This window comes from Bos grunniens, chromosome 6 (genome assembly GCF_055505025.1).
Source record: "Bos grunniens cultivar Pamir isolate PY7600 chromosome 6, Bosgru_T2T1.0, whole genome shotgun sequence".
In the NCBI taxonomy this organism is placed as follows: domain Eukaryota; kingdom Metazoa; phylum Chordata; class Mammalia; order Artiodactyla; family Bovidae; genus Bos; species Bos grunniens.
In genome coordinates, this window is record NC_141170.1 from 21,476,721 (window position 1) to 21,494,980 (window position 18,260).

Genomic DNA, 18,260 nt, shown 5'->3' on the forward strand with positions numbered 1-18,260 from the left:
TTACAAATGTATCTCTCAGAAAACACTTAGAAGGCTTTCTTGAGTTTTAGTAAATGCAGAAGAAAGAGCACTTAGAGAACGAGGCCATTTCTGTGTCAGCTGTCATTGATGAGACGTGAGGAGTATTTTTAGATGGGATTTCCAAAACGTCTCTGAAGAGTACTTTGGAAAGTTCAGAGTCATAGGTGAGGTGGGTGGATAGCGTGGCAGTGCTGCTACCTGCTTCCTGGTTGTTGTGTTATGTTGTGACACATGGAGGGCAATACCTTCCGGGAGTGGAGACCTGATCTCCGTCATCACCTTGGGTTCCTACTTTGTTTCCGAAAGATATTCGGAATATCTCGAGATGCCCACAGGGGCAGCTTCCCATCAGCCCGTCACTCAGGAGTCCCGCAGGGGAGCCTGCCTCAGATAGCTCCTTCCAATTAATTACAAATGTAGTTTGCCTCTCACTCAATTCCCTCTCTCCGCAGCACTTCCGGCTCCTTGGAAACATTTCGGTCAGAGGCGGGTCTTCCGGCAGGCGGTATGGACAGTTCCTTTTCCATGATGCCAGAGGCGGGGGAAAGGTCCACTGACGGGAGCAGGCATGGAAAACGTCTGCACACCCCCCACGTGCTCACCAACACCAGGGACCAGTGACCAAGGCATTTCCTCTTTTCCAGTGTTTTGGGACGTGCTCAGTCGCTCCGACGTGTCTGACTCTTTGCAACCCCATGAACTGTATAGCCCACCAGGCTTCTCTGTCCACGGATTTCTCCAGACAAGAATACTGGAGTGGGTTGCCATTCCTTATCCAGGGAATCTTCCCAACCCAGGGATCAAACCTGGGTCTCCTGCGTCTCCTGCTTTGGAAGGTGAGTTTTGTTGTTGTTGTTGTTGTTTTTTGGAAGGTGAGTTGTTTTTTTGTTTTTTCCACACCACTGCGCCACCTGGGAAGCCCACAAAGAGGGAGACTGCTTTGGGATAGAATTACTTTAAGTGAGTCTGGACCTTCCAGGCACTGTAGAACTTGTCTCTGTTTTCTCCTAATGCCTTTGAGTCCCTGATGCTGGTGTGTGGCGTGTTCGGGAATTGCCCGAGCTCTGATAAGATTTCCAGAAGCTCTGCCCTCTGTTTGCTCTCTTCTGTCTCCGGATGAACCAGGAGGAAGTAAATAATTGCTTACTTTGAAATCGTACATTCAGGGAACACTTTAGATGACCATGAAGAGCTTACTAAGGTTCAAGAGTCTTGATTTTAACCCGAGACCTGCTGCCAATGTGTTCTATGGCTTCAGGAATTCACTGGGTTTCTGAGTTCTCTCTTTCACCCCTTCATATGTAGAATTGTTAAACAGAGCCTATCTATCCTTCTTTTTTTGGAAAATATTAGCTGCTTCTTTTAAGAAATGCAGTTCGGATATTTCAAGTGTCTATCACTTGCCTGAAAACACTGTAGTGGACCGCTGGGGTGCGGTTTAGCACTGGGAGATGCTAAACCAATAACCAAAACCAATAATTTGATGATGAGGGTGTTATTCCCATTTTACACATAAGTAAACTGAGGCTTGGAGAAGTTAATCAAATCATACAAGGGCCACCAAGCTTGAAACACAAGCCGATTTGATATCAAAGGCTATATCCTTCGTCCCATATTTGCTGCAAAAATGATTGAAATATGATTTCTGTCCCCAAGGGGCTTTCAGCAAAGAATGGGTGTTAGTACACATGCAACAGCTACAATCCACGGAGGAGTCTTAAATTCTGCATAACAGGAAAAAAGCACAGGGCTGTGGGAGAACTATGAAAGCAACTGTTACTTAGGGTTATGTTTGGGTCTGTGTTATTCATAGCGTTGTTACCATAGTTACAGCTTAACCCTCTCATAATTGTGAATTAAAAGCCACACAGATGTCTATGAGGATACCCTGACCCTAACTGGTAAATCCATGCCACTGTTGCTGCTGCTAAGTCACTTCAGTCGTGTCCAGTTCTGTGCAACCCCATAGACGGCACTCCACCGGCTCCCCCGTCCCTGGGATTCTCCAGGCAAGAACGCTGGAGTGGGTTGCCATTTCCTTATCCAATGCATGAAAGTGAAAAGTGAAAGTGAAGTCGCTCAGTCGTGTCCGACTCTTTGTGACCCCATGGACTGCAGCCCACCAGGCTCCTCCGTCCATGGGATTTTCCAGGCAAGAGTACTGGAGTGCTGGCGTCAGAGATATTCAGGGAGTGGCAGGGGTTCCAGCAGCCACAGTGCTTTCTCCCTGGCTCTACCCTGCCCCTTCCACCCCAGGTCCACGATTTACCCTCTTTGTGGCTCAATGAGCTCCTACAGGAACCAGGGCGGCTCAGAGCTCGTCCTGCCTGTACTGAAGGTTAAGCGAACACCATTCCCCAAATGTGGAAATGAAAGATTTCCAAAGTCCCATGGCAACATTCTGTAAGGAACCAAACACTCCTGCTCGCAGAGGTTAACCCTCAAATCCCCGATACTTATTCTCTGAAGCTCTAGGAGAGAGTGCTTACTTCATCCAGAGATGAGGGATCTGGCCCCATATAAACAAACCAAGTTACAACTGTGTGACCAACATATTTCGCTTATAAAGCTCAACTAAGGGGCTTTACATGCTGGACCTGCAGCCCAGTGATGGGTGTTCCCGCCAGACCAAAAGCAAAGTCATGTGATTTTTAGATGCTGCCTTCTTGGGATTGGGCCCACCAGCTTCCACAGCTCCGGAAGGCTGCTCCGGCTGGAACACCTGTAGCCAGCGCACGGGGATTCAGAAGCACTTGTTCCAGCCTAAGCCTTGCCAAATGTCTTTACACCGCAGAAATGGCATGAAATCTGGCCTTTGAAGAGGGCAGGGGGCTCCCAGCTTGCATCACATTCTTCCAGGCTTAATCTACTCAACAACCAAAGTGGAAACAGCTTCCCCCATCCCCCAACTCACGCCCATCATGGCCAACCGAGTGTACGATAGAATCTACTGTTGCCATAGAGCAGGCTTCAGGGGTGACTAACTCTGCCCCATGTTCCTCCAGAGAACTTTCCAGAATTTTACTGAGGGCATGATTTGGGGGGACAACTGTTCTTTCCCCAAAAGGAGAATAATCTGCACCAGGGAAAAAGGAGAAGCTTTGAGCAACACTGACAGTTTAGTTCATGTTTATCTTTCAGTTGCTTCTTCGATTCAGCAGAACCGGTAGGACATTACGGATGTGGTACCATAATACAACACAGGTGGTCCTGGAACTTCTGTTACAGCTATGATCCTGTCCCTTCCAGAGGGGGCCAGCCAGAGGGGTGGCCACATAGCATCTTCAGTGCATCTCTCTGTGACTTTATTCCTGGGAGCAGAAAGTGGGGGAAGGCAGCTTGGGGCTGACTTCACAAAGCGTGGCTGGGTGAGTGTTCCGAATTGGTTCCAGAAAAGGTGGAGGCCAGCCTGTGCTTCAGGCTTTCTTGCCTCCATCAGCCAGGCCCCTGGAGGAGGACTTTTCAAAGACAAGTGGCAAGTGTCATCTAGAACAGGGATCCGTGACCTGTTAGGAACTGGGCGGCAGGCAGTGAGCCAGTGAAGCTTCCGCTGTATTTACAGCCACTCTGCATCACTCACATTACCGCCTGAGCTCTGCCTCCTGTCAGATCAGCAGCAGCATTAGATTCTCGTAGAAGCCCGAACCCTACTGTGAAATGGGCATCCAAAGGATCTAGGGTGCATGCCCCTCGTAAGAATTATCCAGAAACCATCCACCCTGTGGAGCCATCCATCCCACTCTGTGGAAATACTGTCTTCCATGATCTGGTTCCTGGTGTTCGAAAAGGTAATAGACCTCTGATCTAGTGTTCAATAGTTTTTTCATGCTAAATTCATCATTTCCATAACTATTTCTAACAAGAGCCCGTTGGCTGTCTCACTTGTCTCATTCTCATTTCCTTTATCCTGTCTCTTCTTCCTTTGGAGGTAAGATGATAGAGTATACAAGAAGAGACTTGGTCCTGGCTGTTCTCTCCCAGAAACTCTGATTGAGGAGTAAGCAAGAAAAATGTCATTTAAAATTATTTCAGTTATTTATTAGAAATGGGGAGTTGGATTTACCTTTGGGGCATACTATCCTTTTGTCCTGGGCAAAACTAAAACCCAACAGTAATACTTAATTGGTAGTGCGGTTTCATTTTGAAAAGTAGCCATCATTGTTTTTTGAAGAAAAGCTAAACGCAGTGAAGCAACTCTAAAGTGAGAAATGAAATGTTCTGTTGGTAATGCAGTTCAGTGAAGGTTACTATACTAACACTGCATCTCTTATTTCTCTCTGTGTTGAGTATGCTTTGAAGGGAGAGCATCTGGTGCCCAGCGGGCACTTAATATATATGTGCTGACCGATGGCTTAACTGGCTATGACTTTAGAACTTGCAGGGTTTCCTTTTTTCTAGATTGGTGGGTTTCTCGTCTTGGACTGAAAGAAGGTGGGTCTTACTTTGAGCAAATGCTATGTATTTCTGAAGTTCTGTAATAACTTGAATTCTTACAAAATAATCAGTTAAAATGCACCAGGAAAAAAACAATTAGAGGATCTCACTGTGACATTTCAGTAGTGATTATCTCAGAATGATGAAGGTGTAATACGCAGTCTGTTAGCTTTTGTTTTTAAAGCAGACCATTTTTACAATCAGTGAGGATTGCTACCACTGATAGAATTAAGAGTCTCTTACTCCTAAACAGTCTGTGTTGATTTTGTTTCTTACATATGTATTGTTGATTACAGTACATGATTAATGTGCATAATCATGCACATTACATGATTATGTGCATGTGTGCCTATTAAGTCGCTTCACAAGTGTCTGACTCTTTGCGACCCTATGGACTGTAATCCGCTAGGCTCCTCTGTCCATGGGATTCTCCAGGCAAGGATACTGGAGTGGGTTTCCATGCTCCTCTCTGGGAGATCTTCCTGACACAGGAGTCAAATCCACTGTGATTCGATCCGCAATGCAAAGCCAGTGAGCATTGACAGGTGGCTTCCTTACCACTAGAGCCATTGTATCTCACCATATTAATTTCACTGAATATTCCTGCTAAGGTCTTATAGGAAATCTGTTCTGCATGCATACAACTTTTATTCACTAGTGGGAAGGACTCCCCTTTGAGACCCTCCAGAACATTGAGGGGGAAGGTTCTAGAAAGACTGTGAGTTTTGGTTTATTCTGTTCCCAAATAGCTCCTATAAGAGTGTAGTGAGAGGCAAGGACAAGTGGGTGGAAAACAACTCAGTTCAGTTCAGTTCATTCAGGCACTCAGTCCTGTCTGACTCTTTGCAACGCCATGGACTGCAGCATGCCAGGCCTCCCTGTCCATCACCAACCTCCGGAGTTTACTCAAACTCTTGTCCATCGAGTCGGTGATGCCATCCAACCATCTCATCCTCTGTCATTCTCTTCTGTTCCTGCCTTCAATCTTTCCCAGGATCAGGATCTTTTCAGATGAGTCAGTTCTTCCCATCAGGTGGCCAAAGTATTGGAGTTTCAGCTTCAGCATCAGTCCTTCCCATGAATATTAAGGTCTGATTTCCTTTAGGATTGACTGGTTTGATCTCTGTGCAGTCCAACGGACTCTCAAGTCTTCTCTAACACCACAGTTCAAAAGTATCAGTTCTTCGGTGCTCAGCTTTGTAGTCCAACTCTCACATCCATACGTGACTTCTGGAAAAACCATAGCTTTGACCAGATGGACCTTTGTTGACAAAGTAATGTCTCTGCTTTTTAATATGCTGTCTAGGTTGGTCATAGCTTTTCTTCCAAGGAGCGAGCATCTTTTAACTTCATGTCTTCAGTCACCATCTGCAGTGATTTTGGAGCCAAAAAAATAAAGTCTGTCACTGTTTCCATTGTTTCCCATCTATTTGCCACAGTTGGAAAAACAAATCATCCTCCAAGGAAGAGGGGCCAAATAAAGATAAAGCCTCAGGACAACTGAAGTCATCATATACATTTGAAAAATTGTCATATGTATGCCTAAAGTATACAAAGTACTACTAGGGAAAGTAGCTGGAACTCCAATACTTTGGCCAGCTGATGCAAAGAGCCGACTCATTGGAAAAGACTGATGCTGGGAAAGGTTGAGGGCAGGAGGAGAAGGGGATGACAGAGGATGAGATGGCTGCATGGCATCACTGATTCAATGGACATGAGTTTAAGCAAACCCTGGGAGATAGTGAAGGACAGGGAAGCCTGGCATACTTCAGTCCATGGGTTTGCAAAAAGTCAGACATGACTTATTGACTGAACAACAACAACGGAATGTACTATAGTGTGGCATCTCAATATATATATATTTTATAAGAAAGTAGGATTTATTGGTGGGCATGAGTAAGGAGGGGACAGCTCCAAGACTCTCAAGAGTGCAGGGCCTGCCTTTTGTCCAGAGGGCCGCCATTAGGGTTGTGTATATAACATGTGGCCCCCAGCCATCCTGAATGTGCCGCTTTTCTCTCACGTTTTCAAGTTCATCTGCACTAAACTTAGTAAATGCCCGCTTCTTGGAGATGTAGATCCAATATGTGGTGGCCAGGGAACTTGAACTTGGCCCCAAGGAGAGTCTCAGTCACAGGCTCCTTGTTCTGCATCTCAGTGGGGATGGACATTATGACTTGGCCAATGTGGACCCTGGCCAGTGTGCCCCAGGGCTTTCCAGAGGCACCACGCATACCTGTCTGGAGCCTAGACTGGGGACAGCATGCCAGTCATGAAAGTCCACTGGAAAGAGCTGTATCCCAGGTCCCTTAGGGCAACCTGTACAGGCAACAGGCTGCATACACTACCGAGGAGGCTGCTGTTTGCAGCCACTGCACACTGGGCCCCCACGGGGAAAAGAGCACAGTCGGCCTAACTGGCTGCAATGGTGTGCGTGCATGCGTAGTTGCTCAGGCATGTCTGACTCTTTGTGATCCCATGGACAGTAGCCCACCAGACTCCTCTGTCCATGGGATTCTCCAGGCAAGAATACTGGAGTGGGTAGCCATTTCCTCCCCCTGGGCATCTTCCTGACCCATGTCTCTTGCGTCTCCTGCGTTGACAGGTGGATTCTTTAACACTGTGCCACCTGGGAAGCCCAGCTGCAGTGGCATCTCTAAAAGAAGAAGACGAAGAGGAGGAAGAGGTGGGTATAAATCCCACAAGCCAAATCAATAACATTGTTTGGTTACATAGTATTTATGGTTGCCTAAATGTGTTTAAGTACAATTTGTTGTCAAGCACAGAAGGCTCTTCTCATAACAGCTATTGATTTTATGGGTTCAGTACCCTGTAGGTCTCCTGTTTCTGGTATCAGGAGCAACTACAAGTGATGTGGGTCCCATGGATCACAATTTTTAAGCTCCTGAGTGAAGTGTGAATTCAGTCCCTTTGTCTGTGGCATAAAGAGTTTCTACTGTGTCTGTCACTTCAAAACATTCAGCTCACAAAAGCTATCGCTAACAAAGGGTCCAACAAGGTAGGTGAAAAACAGATTGACTCAATTCCTCTGAGATCCACATCAACAGGTTTTGGGCTGACAGGTAAATATTGACTAAAGCAGACCTGAGAGCTGAGAGGAGGCAGATGTGCAGAAGAGAATCCCTTCCTCCTTTCTGGGGGCAAGTCCACCGTTTTTAGTTTTCTTAATGATGAAATGCTGTTGGAAGTCAGGCATTACATGGCAGTGGCAATGTGCCCCCTTTCACCTGTGTAGCAAATGTAGCTAATTCTGTCACCCGCCTGAGGGTATCACAGGAACTCAGGAAAATAGAGAGGAACATCACGGAGTGTGGTATAGTGGTTATAACATGTTATCACAATGACGAGAGTGGAATAGTTGGCCAGAGGTGACTAGAGATATGGATCTGAGTAAATATCTTTTTCTATTTGATTAAAAAAAGTTTATTGGAGTATAATTGCTTTACAATGTTGTGTTAGTTTCTGCTGTATAGCAAAGTGAATCAGCTATAGAGATACATCAATAACCTCAGATATGCAGATGACACCACCCTTACAGAAGAAATTGAAGAGGAAGTGAAGAGTCTCTTGACAAAAGTGAAAGAGAAGAGTGAAAAAGCTGGCTTAAAACTCAACGTTCAAAAAATTAAGATCATAGCATCCATTCCCATCACTTGATGGCAAATAGATGGGGAAATAATGGAAACAGTGACAGACTTTTTTTGGGGGGGCTCCAAAATCACTGCAGATCGTGACTGTGGCCATGAAATTAAAAGGCGCTTGCTTCTAAGAAGAAAAGCTATGACCAACCTAGACAGCATATTAAAAAGCAGAGACATTACTTTGCAGACTAAGGTCTATGTAGTCAAAGCTATGGCTTTTCCAGTAGTCATGTATGGATGTGAGAGTTGGACCATAAAGAAAGCTGAGCACTGAAGAATTGATGCTTTTGAACTGTGGTGTTGGAGAAGACTCTTGAGAGTCCCTTGGACTACAAGGAGATCAAGCCAGTCCATCCTAAAGGAGATCAGTCCTGAATATTCATTGGAAGGACTGATGTTGAAGCTGAAACTCAAATACTTTGGCCACCTGATGCGAAGAACTGACTCATTGGAAAAGATCCTGATCCTGGGAAAGATTGAAGTCAGGAGGAGAAGGGGACGACAGAGGATGAGATGGTTGGATGGCATCACCAATTCAATGGACATGAGTTTGGGTAAACTCTGGGAGTTGGTGATGGACAGGGAGGCCTGGCATGTGGCACTCCATGGGGTCGCAAAGAGTTAGACACGACTGAGGGACTGAACTGAACTGAACTGAATAAGTATACATATAGCCCCTCCCTCTTGGACCTCCCTCCAACTCCCTGACCCCATCCCACCCCTCTAGGTCATCACAGAGCACCGAGCTGAGTTGCTTGTGTTATACAGCAGCTTCCCAAGATGTAGTGCACATATAGAATGGAATATTGCTCAACCATAAAAAGAAATGAAATTGGATCATTTGTAGAGAAGTGGATAGACTTAGAGTTTGTAATACAGAGAGAAGTAAGTCAGAAATGGAAAAACAAATATCAGATATTAATGCATATACATGGAATCCGGAGAAAGCAATGGCAATCCACTCCTGTGTTCTTGCCTAGAGAATCCCAGGGACAGTGGAGCCTGGTGGGCTGCCGTCTATGGGGTCACACAGAGTCGGACACGACTGAAGCGACTTAGCAGCAGCAGCATACATGGAATCAGGTAAATTTTAAAGCTAGGAATGTGGAAAGTTACTCTCAAAATCGCCATCCTGTTCTCACCGATAACAAATTTGGTTTTACAAATTTTGCTCCAATATAGTAAATGGTGTCTCTAATTTGTCGTGGCATATGAATTAATCTTAGGGTCTGTGGTAGAAATGATATTAAGTCAATGCAGTAAGTGGAAGAGAAACTTTACAGCAAATTACTTTGTACTTCTTCTGGAAATGAAGACGTGTTTCACTGACTGAATAATGAATGCCAATAATAGAGAGCATTTATTTCGCCTGAAAGGCAAATTCATCATAGATAACTAATGAAAATAATGTGATTTAGCTGTTAAGTTGTGTCTGACTCTTGGAGACCCCATGGACTGTAGCCCACCAGGCTCCTCTATCCATGGGATTCTCCAGGCAAGAATACTAGAGTGTATTGCCATTTCCTTCTCCAGGGGATCTTCCTCACCCAGGGATTGAACCTGGGTCTCCTGCATTGCAGGTGATTCTTTACCAGCTGAGCTACCCGGAAAGCAATGAAAATGATAGCTCACATTTATCACAGACTTCTGATGTGACAAGCACTGTTCTAGGTGTGCTGTGTGAATGATGTCAGCTTTCATTTGGTTCTGTGAGGTCGAGTGGCCAAGGTGGACTCATCCTTTATGGCACTGCCATCATACTCCATGGCCCCTGGCCTGGGGCTGCTTCTGCCTCCTCCTTTATCCCTCATGAAGTATTGGGGTACACTCTAGCTGGTCTTCTTGGCTTCTCTGTCCATGTTACATCCCCACTGATGTTCTTGAAGCCCACACACGTCTTAGCTGGGTTAGAAATGGATGTTCACTTAGAACAGATGGAGCATCAGAACTTTCCCAGGAAGAACTAGCTTTAGCAGACCCGTGGTTTTAGGCATGCAAACAAGACAGAGCAAAAAAGTTTCAGGAGCAAAGTTGGGGTAGGGGAGGAGCTGGGGTCAGACCTACATGGAGGGGAGTGAAAGAGGTGATTTCCCAGGCCACTCAGGACAATCAGAGGTTAGATGGAAAAGTGCCTTTCTCCCTCAGGGGTTGGGCAGACAGAGCCCACAGAAGTTAAGTCTGGTAGGGCTCAGAGCTCTAGATGCCTGAGGCTTCGAGTGAGGAGGAGTGAGCCTGAGTTTGCAGTGTGGGTGGGGGATGGGAGGGACAAATAAAGGGGGCACCGGCCTTTGACTCCCTTTGCCACCGGTCTTACTTTTACTTCTGTAATATCTTTTTATCGTTGACTTAAGAATAGTTTTGGCATATATTCTGAGAAAACCATAATACAAAAAGACACATGTACCCCAATGTTCATTGCAGCACTGTTTACAATAACCAGGACATGGAAGCATCCTAGATGTCCATTGGCAGATGTATGGATAAAGAAGATGTGGTACAAAAATACAATGGAGTATTATTCAGCCGTGAAAAAGAATGGACTTGAGTCTGTTCTAGTGAGGTGGATGAACTTAGAGTCTGTTATGCAGAGGGAAGTTAAGTCAGAAAGAGGAGAACATATAAACTCATACTTGTGGAATCTAGGAAAATGGTGCAGATGAACCAATTTGCAGGGCAGGAATAGAGACCCAGATGCAGAGAATGGACATGTGGACCCAAGGGGGAAGGAGAGAGTGGGATGAATTGGGAGATTGGGATCGACATATACATGCTACCATGTGTGAAACAGATAGCTAGTGGGAAATGACTGCATAGCACAGGGAGCTCAGCTCAGTGCTCTGTAATGACCTAGAGCGGTGGGATGGGGGGTGGGTGAGAGGGAGGTCCAAGAGGGAGGGGATATATGTGTACACGTGGATGATTCACATTGTTGTATAGCAGAAACTAACAAATCTTTGTAGAGTAATTATGTCCCAATAAAAACAAATAAAGAATGATTATGTCAACACATTTCCTCAAAACACTTATTGGGACAATCCTATGTTGGATAAATGTGCTGCTTCCCAACTTCTATCCTCAACTGCTTCAGTTTTGACACCTGCAGCCAAGCCAGAGAAGGTGGCTCTGTGAACAGTCTGAGAACTTGACCTTGAGTCTGGGTCCCAGACCTTATATAGCATGGATGCTAAATTCAGATGGCTGTGGCTGAGAGCATAGCCCAGCCCTGGTCCTGATGGGCTGGTGAGAAACAACCAGAATCTGTGCTTGAAAGGACACGACTACTTTGGGCTTCACTGGCACAAGGAACCCATGCTCTGTGAACTCACCCATCTCTCTGCCTTTGTGTTTTCCTTTCTTATCTTTGATCGCTCTCCCACTGTTGTTCTGTAGTGAATCTCTTTTAGAAACTTAAAAGACGCTTGCTCCTTGGAAGAAAAGTTATGACCAACCTAGACAGTATATTAAAAAGCAGAGACATTACTTTGCAGACAAATGTCAGTCTAGAAAGGCTATGGTTTTTCTAGTAGTTATGTATGGATGTGAGAGTTGGACCATAAAGAAAGCTGAGCATGGAAAAATTGATGCTTTTGAACTGTGGTGTTGGAGAAGACTCTTGAGAGTCTCTTGGACAACAAGGAGATCCAACCAGTCCATCCTAAACAAAATCAGTCTTGAATATTCATTGGAAAGACTGATGTTGAAGCTGAAACTCCAATACTTGGCCACCTGATGCGAAGAACTGACTCATTGAAAAGACCCTGATGCTGGGAAAGATTGAAGGTGGGAGGAGAAGGGGACGGCAGAGGATGAGATAGTTGGATGGTATCACCAACTCAATGGACATGAGTTTGAGTAAACTCCGGGAATTGGTGATGGACAGGGAGGGCTGATGTGCTGCAGTCCATGGGATTGCAGAGTCGGACATGACTGAGCAACTGAACTGAACTGAAATCTTACCTCGGGGCTTCCCTGGTGGCTCAGCGGTAAAGAATCCACCTGACTATGCAGGAGAGATGGGTTTGATCCCTGCTTGGGGAGGCTCCCCTAGAGAAGGAAATGGCAACCCATCCAGTGTTTTTGCCTGGGAAATCTCATGGACAGAGGAGCCTGGAAGGCTATAGTCCGTGGAATCTCAAGAAGTCAGACACGACTTAGTGACTAAGCAACAACAATCTTACCTCAGTTGAATTGAGGGGCTGGGCCCAGGTGAAGTGAGGCCACAGAGAAGGAACTGCTAGGTCATTCCCCCAACCCTCAACCCCCACCATGGGTGCCTCCATACAAATGGAGTCTTGATTGTTAGGGTCAATGGAAGTCCCTTGATAGGAATCTAATATCTTTCAGAAGCACTTTGTCAAACATTAGTGAAGGTAAGTGTTGGTATTATCAGTTAGAAAAGCTGAGCCAGAGGAGACTGAATCATTGGACTTTTGACCACTTCCTGGGTCAGGGGTCACAGGGAGTTGCTTGGATATAAATTCAATTCTTAGGAGTCTGAGTTCAAATTTCAGATCCTTCAACCTGTCTACTAGACAGTCTGAGGAGAGGAGAGAGCATGAGAAAAGAGGTAAGAAAGAGCATGAGTTTAGAGTCAGACACAGCTGAGCAGAAAGCCTACCCTTTAATAGCTATGTGACCTTGAAAATGTCTCTTAATCCCCCTGCCTCAGCTTCCTCAATGGCAAACTGAACATAAGAAGTCACAGTAGAAACATCCTAACAATTAGTTGAGATAATATAGATAAAAGATTTAGTACAGACAGTGGCCCATAATAAAAGCAAATGGAATTATTACTTACTTAATTTATACCTAATAGAGTGTCTGGAATATTGTTGATACACAATAATTATGTGTTGAATTTAATTGAATCCTGATATTTCACTGGGCACACTCGGTAAGCTTAGAGAAGTGGTGGAGGTTTAATACAAGGTTCTAGATCTGCTTAGGGTCAATCTAGAGTAATGAGGAGCTGCCACTTGCTCCATTAAGTGAGACAGCTAATGGGCCCTGAGTCATCAGGGTTTAATATGTTTGCTTTTTAGACAGATAAGTGAAACTCTGAACTGAAAACAGGAGTAAACTGAGGGCAGGATGCTGGCTGGGATTGGTGGCCAGGATTCCTGCTGCCAAGGATATGTAAGCTTCCCCATTTGCAAGAAAGTGAACTTCCAACTCCTGGCCCAGTGACAGGAGGGCAGAGACCACACAGCTGGGCTGGGTCCACACAGGACTCAGTCTCTTATCCCCATTTCTCTCTGCTCTTCTAGATATAGTACTTTCTTGTCTTTAAAATAGCCAAATAGCCTATTTAAAAACAGTTAAATTACTTCTTATTAGGTAAACGCCACAATCTGAAAGGACAAAAATCAACTGCCAATAAGAGAATAAATAAAAGAACGTAACTAAAAGAACTTACAAGGAGTTTTCTTAAGAGAAAAAGACAGATCAATCATCCAGTCAATGAGTTACTGCCTTCTGTGTGCTAAGAACTATGAATATGCAAATCACAGATTAAGTGGAAAATGACTAAATAGACAATTGTTTTTGTTCAATCACTCATTCGAGTCTGACTCTTTGCAACCCCATGGACTGCAGCATGCCTGGCTTCCCTGGCCTTCACTATCTCCTGGAGTTTACTCAAACTCACGTCCATTGAGTCAGTGATGCCATCCAATCATCTCATCCTCTGCCGTCCCCTTCTCCTCCTGCCCTCAGTCTTTCCCAGTATCAGGGCCTTTTCTAATGATTCAGATCTTCTCATCAGGTGGCCAAAGTATTGGAACTTCACCTTCAGGATCAGTCCATCCAATGAATATTTAGGATTGATTTCCTACAGTCTAAGAATTTAGAGGAGGGAGGGATAGTAGGTCAAGAGGTGAACATAGTAAGTGGTCTACTTCATCTGTGTTTTCCTGCTTCCCCATTCATTCCACACCCCAGCTGGTCCACAGGCTTGTCTTGGAGAGCCAGGATGGAAGTTAGGGAACAGCCAGTGAATGAGGACTCTTGACCCCTCATCCACAGTGTGCTATTTTGGCTGACTCCCTTGTTCCCTGGAGTGGGTCTGGGGGATGTTTGCACAGGCTTTTCAGACAAGAGAGGACCTGACATGAGTTTTAAAGGATGGATGGACTTTGGAAAAGAAGGAAAGTAGGAAAAGTTATTCCAGCTAGGGGAAAGGAAATAAGTAAGCGAAATAGGAAAAGTGGGAAAATAAAAGATACATTCTGGAAACACTGATGAAGTGTTATTAACTATCACAGTTGGGCAGGATCCAGTTATGGGGATGGTCCCCATCATGGTCTTTGTCCTCAAGATGCTATGTATGAGGGATATGCATATGAGAAATTTTCATCAGCTCTCTTCCTCATGCCTTGCTTTTGTCTGCACATAGTCAGGCCACTTAAGATAGTTCTCTGCTCTCTGTACATGCTTTCCCTGGTAACCGACGAGCCAACCTGACATCAGTTCCTCCCAGTTGCCAGTCCATGCCCCCAACCCTCTGCTGCATATACAGTAGGGTGTCACTTTAGGGTGACCTTGCTTCAGACATGTAAGCTCCTCCATCCATTAAACCGTTGATGTCTTTGTCACTGACTCTGGGCTCTTTCTCATGCTGGGCAAGCATAGGGCTTGTAAGCCTGCAGTGTGCAGCTCAAGGCTCTGGGATCCATGCTGGTTCCCTTCTTGCATTTTTGGTCAGAAGCACTTCTGATTATAAGATGCCCTTAGGTTTGGTGTTGCTTTCATTCATAAAGGACGAAGATATGAAGAGAGTTCACTGTGAAGAAGCAAAGAAAAAGAGTATTAAGAGAAGAAGAGTACTTTCACACTGGTATTTCTGCAGGTAGCTCCCTTTCTCCCTTGGTAACATTTCCATCCTCTAATTGATGCCTTTGTGTTTCCTCAAGGCTTTTCAGTGAGTAGACTCAGGAAAGGCCTAATGTATTCAAGTCAGATGTATAATGATTCCATGAACTAAGAAATAAACTATGCTCCACATTATTTTATTATTCTGAATTGCATCTTGGTCACCCAATCCCAAAATGTGTGTGGGAGTAGGGGTGGGAGGGGGTTCCACACACCTCCAAAAATTATGCTCCCAGGCATCAGCCAGATGTCCTACAATTCAAGTCAGTTCTAACACTGTTTACCAGAAGACTGAAGCTGAAGCGCAATACTTTGGTCACCTGATGAGAAGAGCTGACTCCTTGGAAAATACCCTGACGCTGGGAAAAATTGAAGACAGGCAGAGAAGGGAATGACAGAGGATGAGATGGTTGGTTGGTATCACCGACTCAGTGGACATGGGTTTGAGCAAGCTCTGGGAGATGGTGAAGGACAAGGAAGCCTGGTGTGCTGCAGTCCATGGGGTCACAAAGAGTCAGACACAACTTAATGACTGAACAACTGAGAGATGATATCCAATACCACATGTATAGTGCTGAACCCCAAAAGACTCCACCTTAGTGACAAACGCAAACCTGTGTTTCTGATGGCCAGTTAGAAATCTGTTCAGTTCAGTTGCTCAGTCGACTCTGACTCTTTGCGACCCCATGAATCGCAGCACACCAGGCCTCCCTGTCCATCACCAATTCTCGGAGTTCACCCAGACTCACATCCATCGAGTCAGTGATGCCATCCAGCCATTTCATCCTCTGTCGTCCCCCTCTCCTCCTGCCCCAAACCCTCCCAGCATCAGAGTCTTTTCCAATGAATCAACTCTTCGCATGAGGTGGCCAAAGTACTGGAGTTTCAGCTTTAGCATCATTCCTTCCAAAGAAATCCCAGGGCTGATCTCCTTCAGAATGGACTGATTGGATCTCCTTGCAGTCCAAGGGACTCTCAAGAGTCTTCTCCAACACTACAGTTCAAAAGCATCAATTCTTCGGTGCTCAGCCTTCTTCACAGTCCAACTCTCACATCCATACATGACCACAGGAAAAACCATAGCCGTGACTAGACGAATCTTTGTTGGCAAAGTAATGTCTCTGCTTTTGAATATGCTATCTAGGTTGAGAGTTCCAGAAAAACATCTATTTCTGCTTTATTGACTATGCCAAAGCCTTTGACTGTGTGGATCACAAGAAACTGTGGAAAATTCTGAAAGAGATGGGAATACCAGACCACCTGATCTGCCTCTTGAGAAATCTGTATGCAGGTCAGGAAGCAACAGTTAGAACTGGACATGGAACAACAGACTGGTTCCAAATAGGAAAAGGAGTATGTCAAGGCTGTATATTGTCACCCTGCTTATTTAACTTCTATGCAGAGTACATCATGAGAAATGCTGGGCTGGAAGAAGCACAAGCTGGAATCAAGATTGCCTGGAGAAATATCAATAACCTCAGATATGCAGATGACACCACCCTTGTGGCAGAAAGTGAAGAGGAACTCAAAAGCCTCTTGAAGAAGGTGGAAGTGGAGAGTGAAAAAGTTGGCTTAAAGCTCAACATTCAGAAAACGAAGATCATGGCATCCGGTCCCATCACTTCATGGGAAATAGATAGGGAAACAGTGGAAACAGTGACAGACTTTATTTTTCTGGGCTCCAAAATCACTGCAGATGGTGACTGCAGCCATTAAATTAAAAGACGCTTACTTCTTGGAAGAAAAGTTATGACCAACCTAGATAGCATATTCAAAAGCAGAGACATTACTTGGCAACAAAGATTCATCTAGTCAAGGCTATGGTTTTTCCTGTGGTCATGTATGGATGTGAGAGTTGGACTGTGAAGAAGGCTGAGCACCGAAGAATTGATGCATTTGAACTGTGGTGTTGGAGAAGACTCTTGAGAGTCCCTTGGACTGCAAGGAGATCCAATCAGTCCATTCTGAAGGAGATCAGCCCTGGGATTTCTTTGGAAGGAATGATGCTAAAGCTGAAACTCCAGTACTTTGGCCACCTCATGCGAAGAGTTGATTAATTGGAAAAGACTCTGATGCTGGGAGGGATTTGGGGCAGGAGGAGAAGGGGATGACAGAGGACGAGATGGCTGGATGGCATCACTGACACGATGGATGTGAGTCTGGGTGAACTCCGAGAACTGGTGATGGACAGGGAGGCCTGATGTGCTGCGATTCATGGGGTCGCAAAGAGTCGGACACGACTGAGCGACTGATCTGATCTGATCTAGGTTGGTCAGAACTTTCCTTCCAAGGAGTAAGCGTCTTTTAATTTCATGGCTGCAGTCACCATCTGCAGTGATTTTGGAGCCCAGAAAAATAAAATCTGACACTGTTTCCCCATCTATCTCCCATGAAGTGATGGGGCCAGATGCCATGATCTTCGTTTTCTGAATGTTGAGCTTTAAACCAACTTTTTCACTCTCCTCTTTCACTTTCATCCAGAGGCTTTTTAGTTCCTCTTCACTTTCTGCCATAAGGGTGGTGTCATCTGCATATCTGAGGTTATTGATATTTCTCCAGGCAATCTTGATTCCAGCTTGTGCTTCTTCCAGCCCAGCGTTTCTCATGATGTACTCTGCATAGAAGTTAAATAAGCAGGGTGACAATATACAGCCTTGACATACTCCTTTTCCTATTTGGAACCAGTCTGTTGTTCCATGTCCAGTTCTAACTGTTGCTTCCTGACCTGCATACAGATTTCTTAAGAGGCAGATCAGGTGGTCTGGTATTCCCATCTCTTAGAATTTTCCACAGTTTCTTGTGATCCACACAGTCAAAGGCTTTGGCATAGTCAATAAAGCAGAAATAGATGTTTTTCTGGAACTCTCTTCCTTTTTCCATGATCCAGCGGATGTTGGCAATTTGATCTCTGGTTCCTCTGCCTTTTATAAAACCAGCTTGAACATCAGGAAGTTCACGGTTCATGTATTGCTGAAGCTTGGCTTGGAGAATTTTGAGCATTACTTTACTAGCGTGTGAGATGAGTGCAATTCTGCGGTAGTTTGAGCCTTCTTTGGCATTGCCTTTCTTTGGGATTGGAATGAAAACTGACCTTTTCCAGTCCTGTGGCCACTGCTGAGTTTTTCCAAATTTGCTGGCATATTGAGTGCAGCACTTTCACAGCATCATCTTTCAGGATTTGAAATAGCTCAACTGGAATTCCATCACCTCCACTAGCTTTGTTCGTAGTGATGCTTTCTAAGGCCCACTTGACTTCACATTTCAGGATATCTG

General features: G+C 45.0%; 1 long non-coding RNA gene and 1 other non-coding gene across 2 annotated transcripts in view; one reads left to right on the forward strand and one right to left on the reverse strand.

The window, feature by feature from the left end:
- The first annotated feature begins 512 nt into the window (after positions 1–512).
- Positions 513–18,260, forward strand: part of LOC147370390 (uncharacterized) — a 32,131-nt gene continuing 14,383 nt past the window's right edge. The window contains exons 1-2 of the long non-coding RNA XR_015165251.1: positions 513–857; positions 7,061–7,141. This is a non-coding gene — a long non-coding RNA (uncharacterized LOC147370390). The remainder of the gene's footprint in view (positions 858–7,060; positions 7,142–18,260) is intronic.
- LOC147370391 (small nucleolar RNA SNORA70) lies at positions 6,747–6,881 on the reverse strand. Its single transcript, XR_015166298.1, has one exon. It is a non-coding gene; the product is annotated as a small nucleolar RNA SNORA70 (small nucleolar RNA).